Source organism: Thermobia domestica, chromosome 11 (genome assembly GCF_964235325.1).
Source record: "Thermobia domestica chromosome 11, izTheDome1.hap1.1, whole genome shotgun sequence".
Taxonomy (NCBI): Eukaryota; Metazoa; Arthropoda; class Insecta; order Zygentoma; family Lepismatidae; genus Thermobia; species Thermobia domestica.
The window spans coordinates 105,037,016-105,060,908 of record NC_137464.1 but is presented as its reverse complement, the minus strand read 5'-3'; the positions used below and the strand labels follow the sequence as shown (position 1 = coordinate 105,060,908).

General features: G+C 34.2%; 2 long non-coding RNA genes across 16 annotated transcripts in view; one reads left to right on the top strand and one right to left on the bottom strand.

Annotated features, from left to right (window-relative positions):
• The window catches only part of LOC145664343 (uncharacterized), a 345,141-nt gene that overhangs the window by 217,953 nt on the left and 103,295 nt on the right, over positions 1–23,893 (top strand). The window lies entirely within an intron of this gene.
• The window catches only part of LOC145664340 (uncharacterized), a 513,034-nt gene continuing 493,567 nt past the window's right edge, over positions 4,427–23,893 (bottom strand). For all 15 annotated transcript variants that reach the window (XR_014127400.1, XR_014127403.1, XR_014127396.1 and 12 more), the window contains one exon: positions 4,427–7,097. This is a non-coding gene — a long non-coding RNA (uncharacterized LOC145664340). The remainder of the gene's footprint in view (positions 7,098–23,893) is intronic.

The window sequence follows — 23,893 nt, the reverse complement described above, 5'->3', positions numbered from 1 at the left end:
CAACTATGATACTATTCTAATGCATTTTGCATCCGATTTTTCTTCTTTTTAGCTGATACATTCAACGCTTCAATGTGCTGCTACTGCTAAGACTCCATGGTTATGATATTAGTGAATGGCAGTCCGGCCATCTTTAATCAGTTATAGTTGGTAAAGTTGACTTTTGATCAATTAAAAATGTAACATTCCTTTACAACTTTGATTCTATTAGGCAGGATCTATTGCTTACAGTGGGGGTCGGAAACCAATTCTTAGTTTTAAAAGCCATTTAGTGGGAGTTAATAGGAATAACTAAATCTTTATCAAACAGCAGTTCTTCAGGTATGGATGAAGTTCCTTCCATTGTAATTAAAAAATGTGCGAAACATATCACATATCAACTTTGTTACCTTATAAATTTCTCGTTAGAAAACGGTATATTTCCCACACTACTTAAAAATGCTAAGGTTCTTCCAACTTTTAAAAAGGGTGATGAGAATGTCATGACAAATTATCGACCTATTTCAGTGCTATCGACATTTTCAAAAATATTTGAGTCAGTCATGGCAAAACGTCTTAGCAAATTTTTAATAAATCATAATATTATCTCGACTTTTCAGCACGGATTTCAAAAGAATAAAAGTATTGATACCGCTTTATTTGATTTTCTTACAGATGTCCTGAAATCACTCGATAATAAGAATTATGTTATAGGTTTATTCATCGATCTGTCAAAGGCATTTGACAAAATTGATCACAATATTATGCTAAATAAATTGTCTCAATATGGCATACGTGGCGTAGCAAACCAGTGGTTTTCATCCTACCTAACAAATAGATGCCAAACTGTTCAAATTACAAAAGTTGAATCAAATCGATCCTGCACTTTCTTCTCAAAGCAAACAAAAATTACCAGAGGTGTCCCTCAGAACTCTATTTTAGGCCCTACTCTATTCATAATCTACATAAATGGTCTGATAAAAACTTTACACCCCACAAAATGCATGTTATATGCTGATGATACAAATATAGTTATTACTGGACAAGACCCAAATTTAGTATTGGTTAAGACAGAAAAGGTTATAAGCAAAATAGTTACTTGGTTGAATGCAAATAACCTTCTCCTAAATACAGATAAAACAGTCGCAATTAACTTTCGTTTTCCAGGAAATAATTCATTCTTCCCTTCGCTAAACATTAATGGAAAACAAATTGAGTATTCTAATGCAACAAAATTACTTGGTGTTTACATCGATGATGATTTGTCTTGGCAAACCCATGTTAAAACATAAAATAAAAAAAATTGACTACTTTATGTTTTGCGTTCTTTAGGTTACGAGATACAGTTTCACGAAATAGCTTATTATCGATATACTATGCAAAAGTCCAATCACTCCTCAGTTTTAGAATTATCTTTTGGGAATCAGCCGCATGCAGTCAGGAAACATTTCGGATACAAAAGAAAATACTACGAATAATATTCAGACTAAATGAAAGAACATCATGTAAACAAATATTTAGATCACAAAAAATTTTAACCCTTCCAAGCCTATACATATATAAATGTATACACTTCGTGAAACGAAACAAACAGATGTTTATACAAACAAGAGATATTCATGCATACAACACGCGGCAATTAAACGACATTTACGTAGTACAACAAAATTACTCCAAGTACCAAAAAAATGTTTATTTAAATTGTACGAGACTTTATAATGTTACCATCACATTATAAAGAGGTAAATTTTAATACTCAAAACAAAGTTCGTACTCTGTTACTTTCTAAAGCATATTATTCAGTTCAGGAATTTGCAAATGATAACGATGTATGAATATGATGTAATAATGTAACAAATTTAACATGTGATGTTTATTATAATTTTGTACTTCAAATGGTGTAATAAGCTGTAATTACAATTTGATTTATATGGATGACAACTGTAGAACTTATAGGAGATATTCTCCATATTGTAAGTCAAAACAGGCTAAATAAATAAATAAATAAATAAATAATCATTAAAATAAAATCCTAAATAAGCGTTTGAATCCTACCTGTATCAAACACACGTTACGCCACTGTTTTAATATTATAATAATGCAAAAACTTACAACAAAACAAAACAGTTTGCAGTGTGTATGTTTTTGGTGTATCTATAGAATAATAGAGGCCACTAAATATGATTAAGTTTTAAAAAGATTATTATAAAATATTTTAGTACACATTGCAAATATTAATATCATTATCTTTTAGAATAATTTATTTAATGGAAATATATTTATTATAATTAGTATTGTATTAGAAAGATACTGCAGAGTAGCGAATTCTGCAAGAAATTCCAAGTGAGATAAGAAAGAGAATTATAATGTTATGATAGCTATGTTCCTGTAATGTATAACAATTGTTTCCCAAGTGGCAAGGTCTTTTAAGAATTGTCTGCAAAGCAAAATTTCTTCGTTTTCAGATTTAGAATCAAGAGTGCAATATTTGCAAGTATATATGCAAAATACATACAATGTATTTTAGCACATTATATTATGTTGTAACCCAAATTACGTGAGTTTTGTATTAGAAAAATATTTTATTGATATTTTGTTATTGTACATTTTTAATCACAATTGCACACACATAAAATGCAATTTAACAAGCGTAAAAGAAACAAATACAATGAAAGACAAATTCTTACCAAAGCATACAGTATTTCATAAATAATATCGTTAAAGTTTCGGCAAAAATACTTTGCCAGAACTGTAACGATATTTTTTTATTAAATAGTACATGCTTTGCTAAGAATTTGTCTTCTATTTTATACAATAATTCCAAGCTAGAATGAGTGATGTTCAAACAAATACAGTATCAACGAATCTAACTACTGCAAATAACTGACCTTTTTTTAAAACAATTTATCACCTTGTGTATTCACCTTTTAAGGGAATGTGTTTCATAGTCAATTTTTCTGTACCAGATGTTAAATAGTACGAATTTCAATGATCTCTCTGTGGTTACAGAAGTTCTTGTTCAAGAGTCGTATTCTGACTATATGCCACATATTTTTTATGGGTCAGATGAATTTGGGGCCAAAATATTCAAAGTACTTTAATTTCTTACACTGTTTGATGCGTTTCGCTGTATGGTATGTTGCGTTATTCTCATGAAAGATCCAATAATCCAGATTCGCTTAACAAAAATGATCTGTGTCGAGTTCCTTAATTCCTAGTTCAACATAGATATGTAGCCACCTTGATTCAAATTACCAGTCAAACTTTTAAACCTGTCAGCTCATTTTGCAGAAGAGCATCCCTAGAGTGGTAGTAACAAACTCATCTTTTAGATCTTCACCATCATTTATTCATATTTTCACACCATCGTCATTCCTGTATACAGAAAACTTCTTTTCTTGTTTGAAAATAGCGTATCTCCAGTTTTAATCACTCCATTTGTAGTAGATTTATTTACATCAAGCGAATTTATGTTGCTCTGTTAGATGTGGGTTCTTTTTAAGTTTAGTCTCTCCACACCTTCTCGCTGTTCGTTTCGATAGTTCTTTTCCGATTTGACTTCTCCAATCATTAGAGTTTCTTTGTGGTTAAGAGGTTAATTTATGCGTCTTTGGCATGGGAGACTAGGGTTCGATTCCCGGCAAGAGTTCATGTTGTTCGAAGTCCACGTTAATCAGTAGGTCCACGCAGGCCCGTAGCCAGCCCAAAAATGTAGGGGCAGCCGGTAGAAGTTAGGGGGGCCCAACCCAACCATATTATAGTTCATTTGCAAGCCTACTGTGAAAATTTTAGGGGGCAGTGAAAATTTAGGGGGGCCCAGCCCCATAGTCCCCCGTGGATACGGGCCTGGGTCCACGTCTCATACAGTCTCCCTGCTGAACGAGACGTCAAACTCAAAATCAACTCAACTCATTCTCCAATCATTAGCTAATCTGCGGACAGACAGTCTACGCGAATGATTTTATTATACCGTTTTCTTCCGCTGCCTTTTCTATGGTCAGTACTACATTCCACTATACAGTTTTTGGTTGAATATATAGCCTTCATGCTTTTTTTTTTTTTTTTTTGGAGGGGGGTGTCAAGTGATCCTGAAACGCTTGAAGTAACCTTCCGTTTATTCTTGAACTGAGACATAGTACTTTCTGCCCATTTTGAACAACTGTCTGTGAGCAAAATTTCTGAAGAATGCGGCAAAAGGATGACTCCTGTAGAAGGGACCATTACAGTGTGAATTTGAAACCAATATCCCTAAACAATTGTAACAATTGATCTTTACATCAGACGAAAACAAGAATAACGTCAGGGCATAAAAGCAATACGATTTACACAACTGATGTCTTTCTTTCCTCAGCATTTACATTCTGTGCTAGAGACAGTTTAATATATATATATATATATATATATATATATATATATATATATATATATATATATATATATGTAAACTGTTGATAGCTGAAAGTACGTATAGAAAAATCTGTACAATTTTCCAATAATTTCAAAAAAATTAATCACACTTCTTCAAAGACAATTTTTAGTTTTTAGCCCTGGGGGGATTCCTTTTTCCAGTGGATTGTATCACAGATCTTTGATCCGTGAAAGTCTTTCATCTTTACGTATTATTAGCTGGATAGAAATCTTAAACATTTTAAACCTATCTAGGGAGGATAACATGCTATTTTAGCATTCCTTTTCTAAAATTAAAAAAAAAAATCCCATAGAACAATTTATTTGTAATAAAATCCATACATAGTACCTAACATGTAAATTAATGGTCGCTTGCTTTCTTAATTCCACTCTTCTTCGGATAATGTGTTCACCGTGGGACGTAACGTGAACGACCATATCCGTGATACGTGACGAGCTTAAGAGCATATATGCCGGTAATGCCCACAAGTATGTATACATAAATAAGAAAATGATAAAGAAATTCTTATCTGCGACTGCAGTAATTAATGACAATTATTTTCTCCGCGAATGCTGAAACAACCAATCGAGAGTCCATGAATAAGAAGTTTTCAGTGTATTTAAGTTTCACCACCGAAGAGACAGTAACTTTGAATTTAAATTGAAAGTAATTTCATATTGAATCCTTGGTAATACTTTACGAAGAGAAACACTGTATAGATGTAGTAAAGTAGCTTCATTTTCTTGCCCTATAAATGAATTTATTAATTTGAATATCACTTTTGATATACACATAAATTGATGTACAAGAGCAACACTTTGAAAGTTATTGACTAGTGTTGTCCATGAGACGATGAATAAGGTTCATAAGTTTCGTGTCATCTCGATTCTTGGAATGCTTTTGTTGTCTCGTTTCGTAAATTTATATACAAAATTTATTTCTTAATTTCATCTAGAAGTTATGAGAATCATGCCATGTCATAAGAGATCCACGAATGGTGTGACATAACATTTTAAACCGTGTTTATTATTGGAGTACATTGTGTAATGAATTGCATATCTTTAAAATTTGATATGGGTTAAATGCTCTTCATTCCATCACTTTATCAATTTCCTTTTCTAAACTTTGAATCATGTAACACTAGAAAAAATGTTTTAAGATCTAAGACTTTGGAGAACTAGTGTTACATACAAGACTCGTGAAATTTTTCGTCTCGTGTGAAGTTTTAGAAAAGTACTTATCGTCCTTTTTTTTGTGACGAGACGAGAAAATTATTGTCACGTGTGCTACACTACTATTGACAGAATAATATATAAGGCAGTCATTCCGAATTAGCCGTTGTAAGTACGGTAGAAGCATGCTTTAAGAATCAGACAAATAACAGAGGCAAATACTAGAACAAAAGAGAAGAGATGCATGAAGCATTAGGATGAAATAAGAAAGTGTTGGCAGTATACGTAGTCATGGATTCCTAAACAGTATGACTTATAAAGCCATCGGTATTCATATTTACCCGTTACAATTGCTCTTTCGCAATGATAGGTTTCTTATCTGCTCATTCCGCTCTCCGTGTAGTTTATTGAGAATGTAAGCAGCAAAACTGGAACTTCACAGAGCTTCCAGTTGGAAATGACTAATATATATATATATTTAAAAAAATATATTTGAACATATTTTTCAGAACACATTAAATGGAATATAGTTCTGAAACGAAATTAAACAAATAAGGTAAATTGTTTCTAAACTGTTTGTATATGATCGTGTTAAATCTTTCCTTTTATTTTTGTTCCTTAAGAATTTATTAGCTATACTATTTCTACTTGTATTTTAAATGACAGAAGCTATTTGGGCCTATAATGATTATAGAAAATAATATCAATGATGACATGATTCGAGATCGTAGAATTTTCATGATAGAAGGTTTGAAAGAACATGTTATTTCAATGCTCCAGATAAACAACGGTGTATATTAAGGAATATTCTGAATAAGTAATCTTAATAGTAATGCTTTATCTTACAATAACAGGTTTATTTCTCAAGATAAGAATTTGTAATTTTGCCATAATGAGCTGAAGCAATAAAAATAAAGCAAATCTATTCAAAATATTGTCCTTGATAGTACGTAAATAGGCGTCATCTTTGAATTCAGTTTGAAATCATTTTGGAAATCATCTGGAAGTTTTTCAACTATTGTTGCCTCCAAAACTTTCACGTCATTGAAGTGTTGTTCATGAAGATTGTTTTTCAAAAATCCAAAGAGATAAAAGTCTGAAGGGGTAAATTCGGATAATGGCTGGGGTTGTGAAGTTACAGAATACCTCATTTTTTCTATGGAATTGTGACGAGGGGTGTTATCATTGTGCAACACATCATTGTGTAGAATATTTGGTCATTTATTTGTGGTAGGTTCTTTAAGCTTTCTCAGCGTGTGGATACATTGTTGATTGTTGTCCCTTGTTCAAGAAAATCAATCAAAATGACACAACGATTATTCATTTTCTTGACGGAACTTGTACTTTTCCCTACGTTGATTGTCTACTGCTTAATTCCTTCTATTAGAAACTTCATCCACTTTCGAAATTTATTGATGTCAATTTTGGCCTCTCCATATACAGATTTTTCATTATTCTGTAAATTTCTTGAGTTTCACATCCTTCTTTCTCCAAGATCTCAATGACGTCCCCTTTTTTCATGTTCTTTCCTCACGAATCTGGAAACAAAGAATTGTGATTGTCAATAACATGTATTATTACATTTGTGCACAATTTTATCAAAATTAAATGTACAAAAAATGTGATGTTTTACTTTTGGAATACACAGACTCAAACATATGAAATATTCTTTAATTACTATTATTAGAAGCAGTTTATATCTAAGACACATTTTACATATTTGTAATAAATGCCACATTATGTCGAAACAATTACTTGGCTTTCGCCCACTCTATCTCTCAAGCCGCTTCTAACCGAAAAATCATTTCGAACCGAACTATAAATTCCTAACAAAAATACATTAACAATCAATAGTCACCACTCATCAAGACAATATGACTAATTCCTTTTTAAAAAAAGTACTCCCTATTGCCTATGACAATGGTAAAAGTGTCTACTCTTCAATAAATTTCTAATTGTGATTTTTATACTATGGCAACTATAGCATTTCGCAGTAAATTTAATGTTTTGATATAGGTTACACAATATTGTATTATCAATTATAACATAAGCAAATAATAACAGACCAGATTATTTGATAGGCCCATTCTAACATAAACAGATACAAATGTGTTTTTCTGGGGGGCGGGGAGTACTTTTAGAAATTTAATACTTTTGCCTTGAATCCAGACTACAATAGATCTTTACTTCGCAGCTATCTTCCTTTATTTCGCAATAGATTTACCTAATGTCAGAACATCTTTTTGTTACTGACTTTGCCCTATATATTATGTTTTACGTATATATCTAATACAATTAATTAGTAATGGATTTATTACATGCAGACGTTTCAGTTTAGCCAAGACCGTCCTGAATTTATATATTCTGTCTCCCCTTAAGAAGTCTTCAAAACTCAAAATGCCTCGGTTTCTCTACAACAGGAAGTTCATATCATTTATGCGATATTTGAAAACTACAGCTTTTATTAACAATCGATACTCAGCTAATAGGAATAAGCTTCTCTCTGTTACTCATTTCTGGTAAGTGTTAACCTGTTACTTAATTAATTCTGATGTTTCAAATGAGAAATGAATGAATTATCTGGCATAAGCAGTGACGGATCTAGTCCGGGGCCGAGGAGGGGGGGGGTTCCTAGGCATCCTCAGTTTATTAGTGACAAAAAACAATTTAATCTATTATTTATATGTTTTGGGAAGTTTATAGTGATCTCATAATATACCTACTATAAATTTGGCTGCTTCCCCCCAATTTTCAACTTCTAGATCCCCCTCTGGGCATAAGTGGTTGTTCTCCCCATAGTCTCCCTATGAACTTCACCTCACAGAACACTTAAATGTCATAGTTATAATATAAAGATACTACATATAGCCTACGTCCAAAATTTACACCGTAAATCCAAAAAAATGTTGGAAGTCTTAACAACCTGAACATTCAATGATTACAACCTGACATCCTCAACTAATAATAATTTTAAATGCAAAAACTGATGTCTTAACTGGAAGACCAATCGGAAAACGATCATTAGGAAGACCTAGGCGCAGATGGGAGGACAATATTAAGATGGATCTCGCAGAGATAGGAATACAAAGTAGAAACTGCATCCAATTGGCCAAGGATAGAAGTCAGTGGAGAGGTTTTGTGAACGCGGCATTGAACCTCCGGGTTCCATAGGCCATAGAGTTAGTTAGTTAGTTATTACATACAAAATATCCACCAATGATATGTGCTATATTTGACAATGTGATTTGCGAAAGAGCTTTTACTTTGTACCGGGGCTAAAGAAAACTTACCGAAATTAAACCTGTAGCGGGCTTTCAACTATTGTTATAGAAATGTTGGATATACCATTACAATCTTCACCATTTCTCCTCTACATTTACAAACAAATGATATAATATTCTTTAGAATTTAGGCTACAAATGCCTGAAAAAATGAGGAGCTGCATTTCAGGGCCTTAACACGGGCAGAAAAATCCCACAATTTTTATATCCCATCTAGTTTCTTAGAAATGCTTCAGATGGCACAGAAGGAAAATATTCCTCCATATAATGGAATACATGTTTTCAATGCTCAGTGATGGCAATTAATTTCACATCCTTTTAAAAGCATGTAATATTTCATTTTATGAGTTACTGCGAAATCAGGAATATTTGTGATAATTTGAGGATGCGGAATTCAGTCGAATTATTTTTAAACATATTCAGTTACGGTTTCACGAGGAAAATGACCTCAAAGTTTTGATAAATATCTCAACTTTGAGTTTTTTTTTTTTTTTCGTGACCTCATGACCGAATATGCTTTGAAATAGTTCCATTGATTCCAGCATAGTCATAGCGTATCTTTTGAAATGTTTTCAAACGTTCTTTGCATAAGAAACAGTTTTCCATATTTCCTTTTTCGCCCTTACGCTCTAGAGCAACTACTCCACTCGCTCCATTGTAGTTACGCCACTGGTGCTTTATCGAAGCTTTAAACTACATCGAGTTTTGTTTAGAAAAAGAAAGGAAAGATATACCCAGGTAATATTCATGCTAAGTGCCAAAATATTGAGTAAACAGCCCAAATGTTACTTCAGAACTGATGGGACATATCAGCACGCACATTTTTCCGGGGATTATTTGAACTACTTCCACAGTGCATACTAGATAGCCCGTTTTTCACTGAATAGTGTTAGGCACATAGGCCATATTTTAACATTAAACCAAACTTTTCCCATTTTTGGCACTTAGCACGGATTTTATATTCAGTCTACAATTGTTTCGATGCTGAAAATGGTGTAAATATAAAATATATATGTCTTTTGGACTTTAACCTGGGATTACAGAGTGAGTCGTATCACAACAATAGCATTGAAGCAAAATGTTGAACCATTTAGACGCATTTATATAACTCATACACTCCGAAAACGGGTTTTGGATGCCTGTCCATATATTCGTCAATTTATACACATGTACAGATATATAGAAGTCATGCTGTTCGACATATCGGGCGGTATTCAGAGAGAATTCGTTAATCGAAGGTTAGTCACAGACTAGATAGTAAGCATACTAACTCTTTGCTAAGGAAGGTGCACTTTTTGGTATTCAGAGTCTACTTTGAGTACAACTAAAATGATGATTTGGGTATGATTAACTAATATATCCCCAATGCATCGGGTGAGAAAAATAAATGTGGCAACTACGGAAAAGTAGATCAGCGCATGCGTAATCTGTAAAAATGAAAATACATGAAATACGAAATACGAAATGTGTCGCACGCTAAACCGTGGGTAAGAGATTAGCCTCCGCTCTAGATTAATTAGTCACATTTGATTAACTTCGTCAAATACTACGTCCTAATCAGAGACTCTGAATAGAATTTTGATAACTATCCGTTAGTCAACCCCGTAGTATGGCGTTAATTAGTCGTCAAAACGACTCTGCATAGGGCCCATCAAGTTTTAAACTTGTCTAGAAAGTATGAATATGGGGATTGCAACTTGTTCTTAGAGATCCAAAATTAAGTGGAGTTTATTAGTGATCAAATAATGAAAATCAACTCGTAATTTTGTCAGAAGTGATTCTAATAGTTTGGCTTATACTTTAAAAGTAAATTTTTTCATCAGTAGCCTTAATAGCATAACACTATTTGTTATCTTTCAAAGGAACGAAGTCTTAGAAGATGATAATTGATTCATGGTTTTATAACGACACTTAATCAAAACAAAATAAAGTTCTGTGATGAACCACCAATTATATATATCATTGTTATTTCTAAGCTCCTCAGTTTGTACTTTTTATATAAACAAGGTTACGAAAATCATCATAAAACATTTTGAACATTGCATTTAAACATTACCATTTTATTATGGCACTTAACAAATTAAGCAAATACACTTTTTAGAATTATGTAGTCTATGTAGTCTTTTACAAGATGGATCCGTAATTACAACTTATTTATCTTTTGTTGCTATGACAACCAATTTCACATCGTCGAATTACTATATTTAACAAAATAGCAACGTATATCAACTGAAAGAGGAATACACCTATATCCTTTTTTTTTCATATTATTCTTCTTCCTTTTTTTTTAAAAAAAAAAAGAACAGCTTGTGCATAACTTAAAAGTAAATCTTGTCCACAAATACAAGTAAGGATAGAAATACAAGTATAAATACAAACAAGTATCGTTGTAGTTTAGTTATTTCCTTTAAAAATAATGACTACTATAAATTTCAAGATACGCATTTCATAAGTAAATATTTTAATAGTGTCTCCGGAATTTGCATTATTTATTTATTTATTTATTTTAGAAAATTTCTGACAAGATAAGTTACTTATGACTTCAATTTGTTTAAATAATTAAAAAAAAAATACTAGATGCAATAATTTAGCTCTTTTCTTAAATTTTGCATCATTGTTAGCGTTTAACGAACAAACTATCCAAAGGTAAAGTAAATATACATACCAAACGAAATATCTCATCAAGCTCAACAGAATGACATGCGTGACTGTTAAATCTCATGCGTGGTTTTCGAGAACGATACACAAAGACGATCTTTTGTAAACATAAAAGTTGATGATTTACAAGAATCACACCACCTAGTAAGATGAAACTGACACTTACTAATGCTCTCACCCAGGGGTACAAGTGAATCTGAAAAGGTAGAGGTACGCATGACGTTATGCTGTCGACTGTGCGTATCTTTGCCCATTGTTTTTTTTTTTTTTTTTTTTTTTTTTTAGGAAATATAGGGACGCCATAATTTTTTGGGAAGTGGGGGAACGAAATCTCCCCATCTTGACCCTCACTTTTACCCCTACTCTCATCAAGCTCATGGGCGTGGATTTAGAGTTTTTTGGCGTGGATTTAGAGTTCCAAGGATAGATTCGGTTCTATCTTCGAACTTATTCTTCTATTTCAACCGGAAATGGTACAAATATATAGCTTCCGGTTTCAATGTTAGTCGCAATGGAACAAAAATGGTTAAATAAAAAAAATAGCAAGAAACTGTTTCTTGATACGAATCTCGCATGTCAAGGATTGACTTCTACTATAACAGTGGAAGTGATTGAAATACACTTCAGATCGAGCGAAGTAGCTCAAATGGTAGAGCGTTGGCTTCGCATTCGGGAGGTCGTGGGTTCGAATCCCGCTGCCGACCATCCTGACTGAGGTTTTCCAGGGTTTCCCTCAGTCCTACCAGGCAAATGCCGGGATGGTACCTACTAAACAGGTCCTGGCCGATACCTTCCCAAATCCTTCCCATTGTTATTGTTGTTGTTGGATATCCAGTGTAAAATGGCTTCTGAGCTGTATCTGATGATTGTTAAATAAATAAATAAATAGATTCTAGTTTTGATTTAAAAATCATAGAGTAAAAAACATGGTTGATAACCAGAAACGTTTTTTTTAAAAAAGAATGTGAATTTACTATTCCAAAAATAGGTGCAATCTCGACAATAATTCTGATACTGAAAACAGAAGTGAGAGAATTTACTACAACTTCCAGTTTCAGTAAAGAATCATCCTCATAGAGCGAGAAAGATAAGGAATGCATAAGCGAGAAACGATTCCTTTTGGGTATGAGTTTAATATCCCAAGAATAGATTCAATCTGAGTTGTAATCCCTTTACTGAAACGAGAAGTTGTATAAACCTGCCTCTTTCGATTTTTAAAATTGAATTTTTCATTGGAGGTTTGCTTACAAGACGAGAAATGCCTTTTAATCAGTTCGAGACAATACGAGAAATTTCACGACTCTCTTGCACGGAGAAAAATGCATAATGCCGTCGGCATGTAAATGCTGTTTTTGCCACGTTTCCCGCGTTACCACATTAAGTAATGTTGTTTCCTCCGTCGTACCACCGTCCAGCGAAAATTTTGTATTGTGGGGCCACCATTTTAAAACTAGAATTAACGCCATTCCCGTTCCGACGGTGGTAACTTATGTATATAATGTTGTTTCCACCTTCCTACGACTGTCCCCTCTTGGTTCTTTCTAAATCTGTGAATCCCTACCTTACGAGAGTAATAAGACGTGATATCATTCTGTGAGAAGGAAAGAGAGGAATGATGTTTTTAACACGAAATCCAGACGCCGAACTCCAGACTTGGCATTGGTGTTCCCACCTGCTGTACTTTTATACTTGAAATTACATTACTTAAGGAGGGCACCTGCGTAAATACAATGTATCCACACGGAAATTCTAGTCCTTTTTTCCTGAGTGTGGGCAACACTAGTTTACTGAAGTTTTAGTTCTCATTCACTGTTTTACTGTTACATGACTAAGCAGTATAAAGTAATGATACGATTGATAAAGTAATTGTACGAATATAATGAAGAGCATTTATCAACGTTTAAATAAGAGAAATTATATTACCGTAGCATTTATCAACGTTTAAATAAGAGAAATTATATTACCCTTTATAATTCAATAATAAACACAGTTTAAATGCTGTTACGTAAATCTCATGTTCGTGGATCCCTCGCGAAGCTTCTGATAAAATTAAGAAAATAAACCAGGGCATAAATTTTGCCCAAAAATTTACAACAGGAAGCGATGTCTTTGAAACATGATAAGAAAAGCATGTACAGCTTACAGATGACGAGAAGATCCCTAAATCAGGGGTAGCGGGGAAAGGTCAACGACACGGTCAAGTCCATTTTCGGTTTTTGAGGTGTGGTCTATACTTAGATGTCGTCTGCTACTCCGGGTAGTTATCTATGTGCTACTTCGTGGTGTCATTTGAAACCCCAGTGCGAAAAGTGGGCGAGCCCATACCTACGTCACACTACTTCTGCTAGGGTTCTGCTCGTCATCTGTGAGCTGTACATAGTGACTCAGTGGTACAGCGTTTACCTCTGTAGCGTGGGGTTCTTGATTCGATCTCCTTCCAAGTAAGTTTGTGGTGGACAACATCGTGTCACTGGGTTTTCTCGGAGTATTCCCGTTTCCTCTCACTTTCTCATTCCACCAATTCTTCCATCATCATTCACTTGCCTTAACCATTGTCTCTCTTAGCCTAAAGGGCATATCGTATTCGTGGGACGGTAAACTGAAAGAAAAGGATTTTTCGAGAACCGAGATGAGATGAGAAATAATTCTTGTAGAATCAGCCGAGACTTCTATAACATTTTTGAGACCAAATCCTTATTTAACATTTCGTGGGCAAAACTAATTTTCTTAGACCAAGCACTTTAAGAAAATGTTTACATTCAGCATTCTAAGAGTATATACATTTCGCTTCCCCTATCATCTACCTATTGATAAGCCTACCACTTCTGTTTAGAATATTGTACACTTATAGCTCGGAAACAGATACACCAGCAGGATCTTTTTAAAGAGAGCGGACAAAAGACTAACACACAAATGAATTCGCGAATATAGACTACACACCTTGATGCACACAATACTTCATTTAAGATAATTGTAATTGACGCTCATTGTATTGCTGTGTTAACTAAGTAAATAGACCTCAATATATTTTGACATGTATTTCGAAGCCAAATCCTTTCGAAAATCTAGAGGAGGGCAATTGACCCCTTTTCCCTCCCGCTGTGTGCGCCTATGCTTGGAAGTCTACTGTAATTTCACAATATGAAATGAAGCTTTCTTATCTATTTTATTAAATGTCAAGAGATGTCAGAGAGTTCTGAATATTTGTTTAGTTAAACTGATGTTCTAATTAATTGCTATTGACAAAAATATAGTGTTCAACTGAAACAATTTTAAAATAATTTATAATCGTTATCTCTGTATTATAAGTTTAATAATGGAATTAATAAAATTTAACTCTCAATATTGGCCTGCTGTTGATAACTTGTTTCAATTTTTTTTTAGATTTATTTTATTTTATTATTTCTTTAGAACAAACAATGTTATGATATAGTTCTATGTCTATTCTTTTACTTCAAATACTATTACGCACGGCAAGAATAGTTTATGATGTAGCTAGTAAGAGTCAGTGTTGCCAAAGCGTAGAGTGTAACGACTTTTCGTTGCCCTGGCGACAAAGCGGCGACGGACGAAAAATACTTCTTAAAACTCCCAATTTCCCCCCATAGCTTGAAAGAAGTGAAAAAATTACGTTACAAGACATTTCTTTGTAAAATGCTTAATATAGTTTTGTAGATGAAAAATACAAATTTCAATAAACGGGATTGTCCCGTTTTCGATAACGCTGTATGTATGAGAAGAGGAGAAATGCACGTGTCCATACCTACTCCTGCTGCTGCTGACTTTATTCAAAATAGGAATTGCAATTAAGTCATAAGGTACACTCATTTCCAAGATGATTGTCGTATATCTATAACTCTCTTTTTGTAAGAATATAATTTGATAATGATTTCACAGGGTACTTTCAATACCGATACTATGTTTATAATCGGGAAATGTTTATTTGTGGTAAATCTCAGAGGAAAAGAATTATAAATACTAAAATTAGAAAGAGTAAAACAAAAGGTTGCTAAATGGACAAGAAAGTTTTATTTTCGTTTTATTGTTCTTATTTACTGCTCTTTTAACATTAAATTTGCCTCATACATGTCTTTGCCACATACACATACTAACATTATGTTAAGTCTTATATTATGTAGTAATATTTTTAAGAACTGGAAACACTGTTTTTACGAAATTTAGATTTCATTTGTTATTCAAGATGGAAAGTGTTGAAGAGAGAAGGTGCATAAGGCACGAGGCACGAACATTTCTTCCAGAATTGTAAAGTTAAGTTTGTTATTTAAGTGCAATGAACACAGTGAAGTTGTTATATGTACTTTGTGGTTTATTTTAAGTGTTAGTTGAAAACCAGCGATTAGTAAGGTACAATAAAAACTAAAAACAAGTATTGGAAGTTTCCATTGTTAGAAGACAGTCCATTACCAGTAAAGTAAATGGCGCACGTTTAAGAACATAAGCATAAACAGTTTTTTTTGGTCCTCCAGTGCCGAATGGAGGAAGTGTTGTGCCAAGAAAAATAATAAGTGAATCATTCAAACATTCATATTGACTATGTGTGTGTAAAGACAGTGAGTGTTACGAATCAGAAGCAAAATTGACCTAGTGGACTTATCACGTACGCGCCTACGCATTCAGCTGTGCATTGCAATCTGAAGAAAAACAAAGGCGCAATGTAGCAGTCACGTAGCTAAGTATATTTTTTGTTTCTTTTACTTGTGTAAAGATCTGTTGTTATAAGGACTTCAGGTAGATATATCACAAGCAATGGATTCAAATACAAATTCTCTTATAAAGGCAAGAGGCCTAGCTAAAGCTTCCCTTACAAGAATGAAAACATTTGTTGAACAATTTGGAGCAGACGGCGATGTAATGCAAATTAAAGTTAGGTGTGCACGTTTACCCAATATATTCAAAGAATATGATGAAGTGCAAAAACAGCTTGAATTAAAGGACGAAAACGATGAATACACACAGGATAGAGACTTGTTTGAAGCCACTTACTACGATACTCTTGCAAAAATGACGTCAATTGTTGAAACAGCTGAGAAGGCTAGTAGTAGCAATAGAAGTTCGTCAGATAATTCAACCGCGAATACAGGGTGTCTAAAATTACCAGTCATAAAGCTACCAACATTTAAAGGTCAAGTTACAGATTTCAGACATTTTCATGATACTTTCAGTAGTTTGGTTGTAAACAATCAGAGTTTAGATGATATTCAAAGATTTCATTATTTGTTGTCCTCATTATCAGGTGAAGCAAGCAAATTAGTTGAGAATATACCAGTGACAGGTGAAAATTTCAAACTTGCTTGGGAAATGATATGCAAAAGGTATAATAATCCAAAGCTAATAGCAACTGCTCATGTAAAGGCATTGTTTTCATTACCAACTGTCAGTAAAGATTCAGTGGCGGACTTAAGGACATTATTAAATCAAACTATAAGTAACGTAAATGCACTTAAGGCGTTACAGTTAGATACTCCTTTGGAGGATATATTGTTATCGCACCTAGTTTTGGAAAAGCTAGATGAACAAACACGTAAAGACTTTGAAAATCAAACAAATAGGGAACAGTTTGCTAGTTTAGAAGAACTTCATGTATTTTTAGAAAATAAATGCCAGGCCTTAGAATTGGTAAAATCTACGCAATCAAAGTCGCATTTCAGTAAATCCAATGTTGTCAAGGAAGTAAAAAATGCTAGTCAATCTTATGTAAGTACTAATGTTTTGTGTTCGTTCTGTCAACAAAGTCATGCGTTGCAAAAGTGTAATGAGTTTCAGAAATTAAGTGTATCCAAAAGATTAAGTTTTGCGAAACAGAACAAGCTTTGTTTTAATTGTTTGAAAGTTGTCAACCATGTAGCAAAAGATTGTTCGCTAAGTGCATGCAAAATATGTAATCTCAAGCATCACACGTTATTGCATAGTGATTTTAAGAAATCAAAGCCTAATCATGCTGTAAGTGTTGAAAATGATTCTGTTACGGAACCTGTAGGTGAAAAGTCAATGTCTCAAGGACAGGAAGTTGTTAATACTAGTACTTATTGCTCTGTGAAGCCTAAAAGTAATGTGCGTGTTTTACTTTCAACTGCAGTTGTTCAAGTTAAAGATTGCAATGGTAAATTACATATGGTTAGGGCTTTGCTTGATAGTTGTTCCCAATCTCATTTTGCAACAGAATCTCTCATTCAAAGGTTAAAATTAAAGAAATATCCTATGAATGTTCCTGTACAAGGTATTAATAATGTAAGTTGCAACGTTAAATACGGAAGTAAGTTACAAGTATTCTCTGCTGTAAGTGATTTTAGTGTAGATGTTGAGTTTTGTATTGCCAAAAATAGCGGGAAATTTACCTGATGCTGATATTGACATTAAAGAATGGAACTTTCCACCGAATTTACAGTTAGCGGATCCTAATTTCAACAAGTCTGGTAAGATTGATTTGTTGTTAGGTGCTGGAATTTTCTTTAGTCTACTCAAAGCAGGACAACAGGTGCGTCCAGGAGCATTTCCAGTTCTCCAAAATACAGAGTTAGGATGGATAGTTTCAGGACAATATCAGATGCCAAAGCACAACAACTTCACGCCAGAACATCGAACATTCTTTTTGCACAACAACGATGATTTAAGCCATCAGCTGCAGAAGTTTTGGAAAATAGAAGATATTCAAGAAACTCCTTTATCCAAAGAAGAAAGGGAGTGCGAAGAACATTTTATCGCAAACACTAGAAGACATTCAACAGGACGCTTTATAGTGAGACTGCCATTCAAACAAGAAGTGACCCAGTTAGGTGATTCTTATCAGACAGCTGTTCAGCGTTTACAACAACTAGAAAAAAGGTTAAATAGATGCCCCAAGTTACGCACAGATTATGTGGCATTCCTTGAAGAGTATGAAGCTTTGGAACATATGAAGGAAGTGGAAGGCAACTCTAATATTACTCAAGGATATTACTTGCCTCATCATCCAGTTATTAAGGAAGCTAGTACTACTACGAAGACTAGAGTAGTATTTGATGCATCCGCATGCTCAACTAGTGGCATTTCACTGAACGATGTTCTCAAAGTTGGTCCAACTGTGCAAGACGATTTGCAGTCAATTGTATTAAGATTTCGCACCTACCCTATAGCTTTTACTGCAGATATAGAGAAGATGTATCGACAGATTTTGATTGATGAGCGTGACTGTAAATTCCAGAAGATCTTGTGGAGAAGATCAGAAGAAGAACCCATTAAAGTATATGAATTAAAGACTGTCACATACGGAACAGCCTCAGCGCCTTTCCTTGCTACTCGCTGTCTCCAGCAATTAAGTGCAGAAGAAGCTTGTGAATATCCGAAGGCAGCACAAGTTCTGAAGAATGACTTCTATATTGACGATTGTATTTCAGGGGTTGAAAGTTTGGAGGAAGCTTTAAAGATAAAGGACGAATTAATACAAATGCTACAAAAGGGTGGTTTTTTGCTAAGAAAGTGGTGTTCCAACAGTACTGAGTTATTGGAATCCATCTCTGAAGAATTGAGAGAAACACAACTTCCATTACGCTTAGACGATAAGGGTCAAATCAAAACATTAGGATTACTTTGGCATCCAGCAACTGATCAACTTCAAGTGATGAATGGATTCACTCTAAATCAAAGGTCGAATAATAATTTAACAAAACGCAAGATGTTGGGTATTATTGCTTCAATCTTTGATCCGTTGGGAATTGTTAGTCCAATAACAATCGTATGTAAGATAATTCTTCAAGATCTGTGGCAAGCAGGATTGGAGTGGGATGAAACACTTCCTAAAGAACTACAGCAAAGATGCAAGACAGTACTTGAATTCATTCCTTCATTATCAGATATCAGTGTAGACAGAATGGTTCTTCAGTTGGGTACCTTGATAGACATTCAAGTTCACGCTTTCTCAGACGCTTCAGAAAAGGCTTATGGGACATGTGTGTATTTAAGATCCGTCAGCAAGGATGGTCAAGTTACTTCGAAGTTATTATGTGCTAAGTCCAAAGTGGCGCCCATAAAGAAGATTTCCCTGCCTCGCTTAGAGTTATGTGCGGCAGTGTTATCAGCAAAACTTGTCAAAAGGGTAACTAAGGCATTAAAACAACGAATATCCCAGGTGTATATGTGGACAGATTCTATGGTGGTCTTAGCATGGTTAAGAGCAAGTCCAAATAGATGGAAAACATTTGTTGGCAATCGAGTTGCTGAGGTACAAGAAGCGGGAGGGGAATGGAGACACGTCGCTTCAAGTGAAAATCCTGCAGATATTATATCAAGGGGAACAAGTCCTGACAAGTTAATACATAATAATTTGTGGTGGAACGGTCCTCAGTGGTTACAGTGTTCTTCACTTGATTGGCCTAAGACGGAGCCTGCCCCACTCAGAGAGATTCCTGAACAGAAGAAATTAAAATCAAGTTACTTAGTGACAACTCAAGATAATAGTATGATCGAAAAATTCTCTACTTTGAACAAACTTCAGAGAGTCTTGGCTTATTGCATGCGGTTTTTCAAGAATGCTAAAGTAGAAGCATCGAGAAGAAATGTAGACGCTCTTACTTTGGAAGAAATTGAAGAAGTTTTAATCAGACTAATACGAGAAGTTCAAAGTTCAGTTTATGCTAAGGAAATGGCTGATCTTAAAGAAAGTGGAAGAGTTAGCAATAAGAGCAAACTCTTGTCTCTCAATCCTTTCATATGTGATCAACAATTACTAAGAGTTGGTGGAAGATTAAAAATGTCTGAACTTGAATTTGACGCTAAACATCAAATTATTCTACCACCAGATCATCACCTAACAAGACTAATTATGGAACATGAACATAGGCGATTGCTACATTCTGGATGTCAGTTAATGCTAGCATCACTAAGGCAAAGGTATTGGATACCTAATGGTAAAAATGCCATCAAGAAAGTTATTAGAAGGTGTATTACATGTCAAAGATTAAAGGCGTCTGGACCAGAACAATTAATGGGACAACTACCAAAACATAGAGTAGAACTAACAAGACCTTTCACAAATTCTGGAATTGACCTTGCCGGTCCTATTTACATCAAAGCTGGTACTAGAAAGTCAAAAACAAAGGTGAAGTGCTACATTGCAGTGTTTGTGTGTTTAGCAACAAAGGCTATCCATCTCGAAGTTGTGAGTGATCTTACTAGTCAGGCATTTTTAGCTGCTTTGAGAAGGTTCATATCTCGTCGAGGTAGATGCAAGCATATCTATAGCGACAATGGAACTACGTTCATTGGTGCCAACAAGGAACTTCAAGAAGTCGAAAAGTTGTTGCATACAGCTGACCATCAAGAAAGGATTAAGAATTTTGCAACTACTGAAGGAATCCAATGGCATTTTATTCCGCCATATTCGCCCAACTTCGGTGGTCTTTGGGAGGCTGCAGTTAAGTCCTTTAAATACCACTTAAGAAGAGTCATGGGAATGTCATATCTCACGTTTGAAGAGTTAACAACATTAACCACACAAATAGAAGCTTGCTTAAATTCGAGACCTCTTGTAGCATTATCCAATGATCCTAATGATCCAGTAGCATTAACTCCTGGTCATTTTCTTATTGGTCAACCATTGACAGCGCTACCAGAACGAGACTTACATCACGAGAAGATTAGTTCAATTCAAAGATGGCAAAGGATCCAACAACAATTTCAACAGTTTTGGAGAAGATGGTATATGGAATATTTGTCACAACTACAAGGAAGAAATAAGTGGAAGAGAAGCTGTGCAAACATACAGCCAGGTCAATTGGTGGTTCTCAAAGAAGATAAGCTACCTCCTCTATCGTGGAAATTGGGAGTCATCACTGAAGTGCATTCTGGACCTGACGGTTTGGTTCGAGTGGCTACTGTTAGAACTTCCAATGGTTTATATAAACGCTCAATTAGAGGACTTTGTGTTTTACCAAATAATGATGAATCGTAATGTCATTCATGTTAAAGTATATTTATTTCCTGTTTTAGTCTATTTTATTTGTTGTTATGTAAAGTTTGTTTTCTTTTCTTTTTTTAAAAAAAGGTCTCTAGCCCTTTTTTGGCGGGCGGCATGTTAAGTCTTATATTATGTAGTAATATTTTTAAGAACTGGAAACACTGTTTTTACGAAATTTAGATTTCATTTGTTATTCAAGATGGAAAGTGTTGAAGAGAGAAGGTGCATAAGGCACGAGGCACGAACATTTCTTCCAGAATTGTAAAGTTAAGTTTGTTATTTAAGTGCAATGAACACAGTGAAGTTGTTATATGTACTTTGTGGTTTATTTTAAGTGTTAGTTGAAAACCAGCGATTAGTAAGGTACAATAAAAACTAAAAACAAGTATTGGAAGTTTCCATTGTTAGAAGACAGTCCATTACCAGTAAAGTAAATGGCGCACGTTTAAGAACATAAGCATAAACACATTATAAGAAATACCGATCGAATTCGTTACCAAATTATGTTCCTACAACAACATATTTATAGACATGCGACAATAATTTTGGACGTGAGTGTACATCTTTTGTTAATGTAACTGGCAGCCAGCATCTACAAGAAGCCATATAATCTAAAGTTCTTTAGAGTTTGCTAATTTAAACCATATGCTATTTAAGTAAACTGTTATAATTTTGAAGTAATGAAAAGCACTATCCAAACAGGTACGTACGCAGGAGTGGTGGTACGAGGACGAGAGATAACCCAGAATTCCAACTTCTATATAAATTTGATATAACTTCATGAGTATTTTACAGGGTTAATATATAATTTATATACAGGCTGAATTTAGATTCTAATTGGGAAAGAATCAGAGATAAAATTCCTGGGTACAGAGCCAGGAATAATGAACCCAAGGGGCCAGAGTACTAGTAAAAATCGCGATGTGCTTTTGTATCTACTTGTTGGACGAAACATGCTCAGAACGCGGGGCCCCTGTAATCTTGGGACCTGGGGCGGTAGTCCCATTGGCTACCCCTAAACTTCGCTTCTACCTGGATACGTGCCTGTACGGAAATTACCATATCTGTTGACCTGTATTATTTACAGTTAACTCCAGAAAATAATTTCCCAAAAGTGCACATGTATTTGAGAAAAAAGTACTAATGTTTGTTTTCAAGAAATTGTGTTTCTTAGAATAAGATTATATGCTGACAAGTGTATTGATGACAGGTTCGTAGCTATGTTTAAGAGTTGTCTTTTGCTGCATTTATATCTCAAATAAAAATCAAAGATTGTACTTAGATTAAATATAATAAATATTTTCCGTCATAAAAGTTTTAATAAATATTCTCCGTCATAGAAATTTTAAAATGTTACTAATTGTAATGGAAAACTTTTTTTAATGAACGCATGTACGCCTCGAAGTATAATTCATCTATACTTCGTGTTATACACTGTTTGGAATATATAGAGAGTATTCGATCAAAAAGTCAACTTTCTGGGACAAGAAATCGTTTAACTTCCCTTCTCTTAGACATTGAGTTTAAAGGAATCCTGTCTTACCCATGGTCAAGAGATCTGAGGAGAACATTAATCCAAAGTTTTATTTACCTACGTCAAATTATTTCGAATGTCTGATGAACGCTGAAGAAAGTTCCAAGATTCTCTAGAGGTCAAATTTCGTTTCCGTCTTATAATGTCAAGAGAAAATTTGTACAAAATTTTAAGCTCCTAATCCTTTTTTTTTTTAATTTGTTAAAAGATGAACAATCCTACAAGACCCCTTTCCCCTCTTATGTGTAGCTTTCCATAAAATTCCATGTTTCCCTTAGCCCAGAGTTCAAAGATAACATTTTTATAGAGTTTCAAGTTCCTGTGTCCAAGAGTTCAGGAATTTCGGTAAAGATCGAAGAAATAGTTCAAGGTCCCATTTTTGCAGTGGAAAATGTATTTCATTAAGCACAGATTTATCATTAGCCTAGGGTTCATTGAGGACATTTGTATATACAAAATTTCAAATTTCTATAGGTAATGATTCTGTAATTCCGGTGAACAGTATAAAAGGTCCAATCCTTTTGCTTCTTCCCCATGTGAAGGTTGTATTTCGCAAATTTATTATTCTCAACTCAAGGTTCAAATACATCTATTAAATAAAAAGAAACTACATCTTCTAGCTATGAACGTTGCATGGTTCTTTTGCTCTACGTAGAGTTCCCCTTCGTGGCTTTCCTCTAAACGATTTTCTACTCGTGTTTTTTTTTCCATAAAGTTATGAGTCTAAAGATGAAGAATTCTCTGAGCTAATGCATTCATGAACAAAAACGACAGAATCACAAAGATGAAAACTCGAAAACAAAAGTGAATTATTTTTAGTTAGTCTTTAACTGAAACAATGCGCCACTCACGAACCAAATAAATTGTACGTAGACAAGAGACCTGTACGCTTCATTGTAGATAACCACA